The sequence below is a fragment of the Dipodomys spectabilis genome, unplaced genomic scaffold, assembly GCF_019054845.1.
Source record: "Dipodomys spectabilis isolate Male_0828 unplaced genomic scaffold, ASM1905484v1 ptg000151l, whole genome shotgun sequence".
Lineage (NCBI taxonomy): Eukaryota > Metazoa > Chordata > Mammalia > Rodentia > Heteromyidae > Dipodomys > Dipodomys spectabilis.
In genome coordinates this window covers 646,519-655,401 of record NW_024870828.1, presented here as the reverse complement: position 1 = coordinate 655,401, position 8,883 = coordinate 646,519, and positions in this window count along the sequence as shown.

Here is an 8,883-nt window from a genome sequence, read left to right as displayed (position 1 = left end):
CACCCAGGGGAATGTCAACCAACCCAGACAGAGAAAAATCTGCCCCATGAGGAGTGACTTTCATCACTGGGTAAGCAGAGCCAGAGGCGGCCTCTCCCTACAGCAGCCTAGACAAGCAATTGAAACTCAGTAAACATAAACCCTGAGAATGACTCCAAGCTGGGCTCTCTGAGAGTCTCAGGAGCTAGCCCAGCAAGGAAAAGCTACTGATTGCTGAAAGGCCTCAACTCTACACATAACCTAATCTTATCACAGCATCTCCAAACTAGAGGAAACTCCCATCTCCCTCTTTTGGGATACTCAAAGCAAATCTACCTCCCACTGAACTAGCCTGGGAGGAGGATCAAAAAACAATGGGTTAGGCAAAGCATTTTTCTGACTGTTCAAACAAACTGACTTAAGAAAACAATCAAGCCACAGGAAAACCAAACACCACAAGCAGACAAGAGACTCCATCAAGAGACTGGTTATGGACACGGAGATACACAATCGTAACATTGCCCCCATCCCCCCCACCAAAAAAAAAATCAAAGAACTCTTTTTTAAAATTTAATTTAATTTTTTATTTTGAGAATACTGTACAGAGGAGTTACAATTACATGGGCAAGATAACGAGTATATTTCTTATCAAGCATTGTTGCCTCCTTGTTGTTTCACCTTCCCATCCCTTCCCATACTTCTCCTCTCCCTCCACAGATCCTCCCCCAACCCCCACCAAAGGTGTTAAGTTCGTTTTTCGACATAATGAATTGTACAACTCATTGTTGCAATCAAAGAACTCTTATTTGAACTTTTTAAAATTTTTTTTAATTTTTAAAATTGTTTTCTATTAATCTTATTTTCCTCCCATAATTTTTATTTTAGGTGTATACGTGTGTGTGTGTGTGTGTGTGTGTGTGTGTGTGTTTATCTCTTCTGAACTTTTGGTCCTTTTTAAGTATTCTTTTCATTTTTTTCTGATTCGGTACAGGATGATAGATAAGGATCTAACTTTAGTTTTCTATGAGTGATTAACCAATTTTGCCAGCACTTTTACTGAAGAGGCTTTCTACCATTCTATTTTTTTATCTCCTTTATCAAAGATTAGGTGCCTATTGGTCTGTAGGCTCATTTCTGAGTTTTCAGTTCTATTCCATTGGTCCTGAGGTCTGTTCTTGTGTCAGTACCAAGCTGTTTTGTTTGCTAATGCTTTGTAGTAGAGTTTGAAATTTGGTATTGATATTACTCCAGCACTGTTTTTTCTGTTAAGGATTTTTTATGCTATCCATTGCCTTTTATCGTTCCATATGACTTTTTGGATTGCCTCTTCTATTTCCTTGAAGAATGAGGTTGAAATATTGATTGGTATTGCATTGAATTTGCAGATAGCCTTGGGAATTATTGCCATTTTCACGATGTTAATCCTTCCAATCCAGGATCAAGGGAGTTTTTTCACTTTCTAAGTTCTGTTTTGATTTCCTTTTTCAGGTTTTTAAACTTTTCATCATGAAGATCCTTTACTTCTTTTGTTAATTCATTGCTATTCTATTTTTTGTGGGGTTATTAAGAATGGAGTTGCTTTTCTGATTTCAGAAAATCTTTTCTCATTGTTGGCATACAGAAAAGCCATTGATTTTTGAGGGTTAATTTTATACCCTGATACATTGCCATAGTTTTGAATCAGAATGAGTAATACAGAAAAGCCATTGATTTTTGAGGGTTAATTTTATACCCTGATACATTGCCATAGTTTTGAATCAGAATGAGTAATTTGGGATTGTAGTCCATAGGATTCTTTAAATACAAGATCATGTCATCTGCAAAGAGGGAGAGTTTTACTTCATCTTCCACTGTTTGGATCCCTTTTATGTTTTTGTCTTTTCTTATTGCTGTAGCTAGGCATGCTAATAGTAAATTGAAGAGAAGTGGAGAGAGTGGACATCCTTGTCTCGTTTCTGGCTGCAGGTTTGTCATATACAGCCTTTATTTTATTGAGGAATATTCCCTGGATTCCTAGTTTATCCAGAAACTTCATCATAAAGTGGTGTTAATTAATTGATTTGTGTACATTGAACCAGCTTTGCATCCCTGAACTGAATCTTGTTTGATCATGGTATGTAAAGTTTTGGATGAATTGTTGAATTGTTTGGCGAAAATTTTGTTGAGAAGTTTGGCATCAACGTTCATCTAAGTAATGGGTGTATAATTCTCTTTCTTTGATGAGTTCCAGCCTGGTTTTGGGATGAGGGTTATGATGGCTTCATAGAATTAGTTTGGTCGTGAACTTTCTCTTTCAATTTCATTGAAGAGTTGGAGGAGTATTGGTATGAGCTCTGCTTTGAAAACCTTGTAGAATTCCGCTGTAAATCCATGTGGTTGTGGGCTTTTCTAATAATGGAGGACTCTTCCTGCTTTCTCTATTTCAATGCTTGGTATGGGCCTGTTAAGATGGTTTAACTCATTTGCTCCTTTTCAGTTGTTGCTGGTGTTGAGTTGAATCTGCTCACCCATTGTGTCTGGTGCCTTTGTTCTGGACCCTCTCTGTTGTAGGTATGGCGGGGTGGCTATGGCCACCACCAAAGCTGCCTCAGCCATGGCTACAGCAACTGCTCAGATGTGTCTGCTTCCCTGGATTTTCCCTCTCTAGCCAAACTGTTTACTGTGATGGCACACTTATTGTGATACTCTATCCTAGTACTGATCCCTGGAACACTAAAACTGCTTTCTATGTGAGAGATAGTTTAGCCTCCAGGTTCTCCTCCACCATCTTCCCCCACTTCTCATAAACATTTTCTTATTACAGGATTATTCTAGATTAGTTATATTATGATTGATAATGACCAAGATTGACAGGAAGGTGAAGGAAAATTGTCTACACTTCCATGAGGTTCTGACTTCTGTTTCACAAAATGTTATAAAAGCTCTCCGTGAGAAATCTAGCAGCTGCATTTCTAAATAGTCTGTGCTTGCTTACACTTTCTGATAATGTTTCAATTCAAGTACTTCTCCTTAGAGTCCCATAACATTCAATGATGCTGTATTACATCTTTTGTACATCTTGAAGACAGCTCTTGCTGATTAAATTTGTGCTTTTCAAATTAGCTCTCGCAATTCCATCCGCAAAATGCAGACAAAAAATATCTGAAATAAATTTGTATCTGTTTATAGTGAATATATTTTATTTTCCATTACAAACATAGAATGTAGTAAAAATTTTCACAGATATTACACTGCACTAGGTTGTTGGCAGATTCTAATGAAAATAATATACTGTGTTTATGTAGAGAATTTGAACATCCAAAATTTTAGTATGCCTGTGGTCCTAAAACCAATACTTTATTTATATTGAGTGACAAATACAACTTGCTATATGTACAGTTTTCCTTGTATGTTTTTAATATATATTTTATCGTAAAGATACTGTACAGAGGGGTTACAATTACATAAGTAAGGTAATGAGTACATTTCTTATTGAGCATTGTTACTACCTCCTTTGTTTTTCCCCTACTATTCCTTACCTTCACACATCCCCAACACCTCCGTCCACCCCCCCTCTAATAGTATCTTGCAAATCTCATTGTTACAATGGGACAACCTGTATCCTTTCCTTGCATCTTAAATGAAGAAATGCTGGCTTGTTTCAGGTTGATTCTACTTGGGTAGACACACTTAAAAACACTTTCCAAGTACAAAAGCACATAAATGAAATGCACATCATCTTTTGTCAGTTGGTATAATTGTGTTCTACACATTTATTGACAGGTTACAAATTACTCTCAAATTTAATACATAAAAAAACTTTCTTTTTTTCTCATTTTCGTGGCCAGGACATCAGCACGACCTCAGTCACCATTTCTCACTTTAGACTTTTCATATGGGTTAGTTAAATTTTGACCTGTGCTCCAGTCTTCTGGGGAGTCACTCATCTGCTTAGGAATTGATGCTGGCTGTGGAAAAGAGCCCAAGGAAGGATGCCATTTAAAGCTTTATACCTTTATTCTTAACAAGGATATTGTCTTACTACTTTGGATGTTGAGAGTGTCTACAAGAGCAAGCATTCCTTGGGGAGCAGGGAGACACCATATGACCTATACTTATTGAGATTTCCGAGTGACTTGCTATCACTTGTACTGCATTTTTCAAGTCGAATCTCTCTAAACCTACCAGTTGTAAGAGATAAGAGGAGTGGTAAAAGAACTCTTAGAGACAAATATATCTTCAACACATTTGTTACCAAGCATTCTGTCAAAGGCATATTTAACAACTAGTGAAACTTTTGTTGGCTATATCTATGTGTCTTTCTCCATTTGTCCATGTGTACATCTGTGTATGTATGTGTGTATTTGTGTGTATAGTAACATTCATGTGTACATATATGGGCCTATATACACATATATGCATATGTAAATAAATATACATATATAAATATATGTGCATATTTTACCCATATAATATCATTAACAAAGAAATGAATGCAAAACACTGATATGAAGATATTTTGAAAAAGTGAGTGTGTGTGCATTCCTGCGTGTTGGCATGCTCAGAGTTTGAAATCAGGGCTTCAACGTCTTGCTACATCTTGCTCTCTAGATTGGTGAGCTACTATATGAGCTACATCTCCATTCCTGGCCCTTTGCTAGTTCATTAAAATTTTTGAAAAATAATCTCATGAATTTATTTTGCCCTGATTGGCTTCCAAATGTTAGCCACAGATGTTAGGCTCTTGAGTTGGTATCTCGAGTAGTTAGGATTACAGGTGTGACAAACCAGCACAAGGCTTTCAGAATAATTTTAAAAGTCGAAGAAAATTTACTTTACAGAGGCCTGTTTTATCATCTCCTAGCTTTAAAGCATTTTGGAGTGATTATATGTGAATTTTTTCATTCTTGAATTCTTAAAATACAGTAAGCCACAACTTACAATGACGTGAAAGATGTATTCAAAATGAAGAAAAATGTTATGTTCTTATCTTTGTAAACACACACACACACACACACACACACACACACACATACACACACCATCCTCAAACATTAAGACAGAATTTAAAAAAAAAAGTAAAGCAAAGTGGAACTTCTGGGGCATTTAGTTCAAAATGCATAAGATACTAGACATACATTATGACCAGGTATAAAGTTGTAATGTACAACATGAGAATACAGGGGACAACACTGGCCTTACATAGGAATGAAGCTAAGTAAGTTCTTCCCAGTAGTGGTTACTCTTTTAGTTGTTCTTCCTTCAATAATGGATGAGATAAAGGTAATTCTTTAAGTATACCTGCCTATTTTCAGAAATTATAACAAACAATATAGCAATAATGTTGCACGCTCAACATAGAACAAAATGTCAAATTAACATGCATGAGATTATCCTTGATGTAAACTAATAATTACAAATGAGGGAAACCATGGGACCTATGTTTCTTTAAGTCTGGCTTACTTCACTTAATATGATTTTTTCAAAGATCTTCCATTTCCTTACAAATGACGTGGTCACATTCTTTGTGATGCAAGCGTATTTTTCCACATGTGTTTATCTGTACGTGTGTGTGTATGCGATTTTTGGTAAATATTACTGTGATACACAGTAGTAGCTTTACTGTGGCCTTGTTTGTGATCACCTGGTTATATGCCCAGAAGTGGGATTACTGGGTAATAGGGGAGCATTATTGTGTACATCAAGGATAATCTTAGTAGATGAGCAGAATAGCTCAAAAAATAGCTATGTACATATGATCGTATAAGGTGATTCCAAGTGAAATGAACTCCAAGACATGTTCTTTGTTGTTGTTGTTCTTAATGCATTATGTGATTTCTTTTTATCTTTTTGTGTTTTCCCCACCTATGGTAAATCCCCTATAGTCACTGTATTGGATTTTGATACCCTGGGTATTTTAAATATGTTCATCTGAACTAGGGAAGGGAAAGGAAAAAAAAAACAAAATGGTGAGACAAAGGACAAAGGGGGAACCTATGCAACAGTAGTACTCACAAGACAATATTTTGTAAGTAATCTCGGGGGGGGGGGCTTTGGGAGTGAAGCAGGAGAAAAATAGGGGAAAGGGTAACAATTTAGAAAAGAAATAAATTAATTACCTTACCTATGTAACTACATTCTATCTGTACATTACCTTGACAATAAAATTTAAATAAAAAATAAAATAAAATATATGAGAGCAGCAATACAGGAGATGGGAGTGGGGGAAATACTGTAGTATCGTAGTGTAGAACAGCTGTGGAAAGCAGTAATTTTACATTAACATAGCAAGTAATAAACTAGCATACAGATTTTCAGCCTCATGTCAATCATTAAAAAGGGAAAACAAAATGCACAATCAGCAAATCAACAGAGATAAAATAGAAAACTAAACAATTAAGATGAAGAGATGACTTGGACCAAGAATAACAAATGACACAATTAGGAAACAAATAACAAGCTGCTGGGCTGGGAAGGTGGCTTAGTGGTAGAGTGCTTGCTTTGCATGCCTGAGGCCCTGGGTTCGATTCCTCAGCACCACATAAGCAAAAAGAAAAAAGCCAGAAGTGGTGCTGTGTCTCAAGTGGTAGAGCACTAGCCTTGAGCTGAAATGCTGAGTCACAGCGCCCAGTCCAGAGTTGAGGCTCCATGATCAGACCCAAAAAATAAAATAAAAAAATAACAAGCTGCTAAGTTTAAAAATGATCACCCTTAATTCTATTGACTTGTTTACATCACAATTTGTTAGAAGTATAATTCAAATCACAGTTTAATAGTATGTTATTTTAATAATAGTTTATTTATTATTGATTTCTTAATATTGAATGTTTAATATATAATTTTAATTTCAGCAGCTATAGAAAAGAAGAAAATGAAAATAATTTTAATAATATATTTAATGAATTGTAAAATTGAGAAGCATTAGAATTTAAACAAATAACATATCATTATTGCTTCATTTCTGTGAGTTTATGTAATAATTCAAATTGTATTCTACACTTAGCACTCATCTTAACATCAAATAATAAATTATCACACATGACTCTTGGTATTAGGTGGAAGGGTTCATCACTTTGGTAAAATTCACACCACATAGTACACGAGGGTATGACCCCTCTCATATAACTTAAATTGTGGAAATTTAATTTCTACATGCATGTTAAATTCTTTTCTAGGTGACGTCTATAAAATTATTTAAAATTATATACATGAGGACTATTTCAGATAATACTTAAAAGTCAAATTCATTAATTAAATTTTTATTATTTCATACCAAATAAATATTTACAGAGAGACTGAATTTTTGAGTAGATGATGGTGTGTGTGTGCCAGATTATACGTATTAAGGCTTATTTTATATTCATGACATTGTTTCTAGAGTTGGATTTATTTGTCCATTACGGGTTAAGTGTATTATATTGGATCTATGAAAGTAAACTGAATGTTTATTCCTTTAATCCTTTGTCTAATCCCAATATAAATTATCCATGTGTTTGAAGTAATGAAAATAACAACAGATAAAAGCAAGATAAATCAGTCTGTAGTAGACAAGTATTTATTACCGTTATTTTGAAATTTGGTACTGTTTTACACTACAGAATATTCTTGGGAATATGTGCTCCAGGTTGGCCACAACTGAAGAATATTATGGTTTGATCTATCATAAGAGAAGGAAGGAAGGGGAACCTTCCTTCCAAAAGTCTGATCCCAGGAATGTGATCTGCTTTATTGTGCCTACTTGGAAATGAACATTTTTCACAGTCAACCTTGAAAGGCCATCTTGATAGACGACTTCTGTAAGTGGTTACAAAGCATTATTGATGGCTTTGCAAGGATGCCTGATTGCCTCATTTTGAGACAATTAACAGGAATTTAGTCAGTTGTTCTTTAGGAGAAAAACCCATTGACTCTAGGCCAGGGGATCACAGGAGCCCAGAGAAACTACTATCTAGACATCTAAAACAACACACACACACACACACACACACACACATACACACACACACTCCAGTAAGCACAGACAAGCAGGGTTGCTATCACAGCCTACATGAAGTCAGGCAAAAAACAGAAGCTGAGAGTCATTTAACTGATAACTAATATATTTTTTTATGAGGTAGACTCAAATGAGACTCCAAAGAGAGGATCAGAAAGACTGATCAGAGAGATTAAAACTGGTCACACAAAGATTGGAAAGTAGAATTCCTTGTAGAACAAATAAATCATAGAAAGCTTGTGCATGTAAGAACAAGACAGAAGACCAAATTCCACAAATGCACATTTTCTTAGAAGTCAGCTTAATCAATTATCAGTGCAAATCTTTGAATTCTTAAATATTTGACCACATGTGGGAGAAGGTTGAAAAGAAAGAAAATTTCATCACTCTATTAGGAAGTCCAATATCACATTAGGAAGTAATCAAGCACAGTTTTGTAATAAAAAGAGAAAACAATTATTCCAAATGAGAGTTTCTTTTTTTTTTTTTTTGATGTAAAAGTTCTTAAATTAGGTGCTAGCAATTATCATACAGTTGATCCAGTCCCCCAGCTGAGTTGATATTGACTGCAGTATTCCCACATGAAGGAAAAGAGAAAATTTACAAATGTCTGATTAAATGAGGTGAAGGTGAAGTGTTCTAATAGTAATATCTGAGGTTTAGACACTGGTGAAGAGGTGGATTTTCTTTTCTAAAAAGCCCCCTTTTTACCTGGGGCCAGTTGCTCACAGCTGTAATCCTAGCTACTCAGGAAGCTGAGATCTGAGGACTACGGTTCAAACCAGCCTGGGTAAGAAAGACCCTGAGACACTTATTTCCATTTAACCATCAGAAAACCAGAAGTGGCACTATCACTCAAGTGGTAGAGCACTCACCTTGAGTTGAAGAGTTCAGGGACAGTGCCCAAGCCCAGAATTCAATTCCCTCGAACA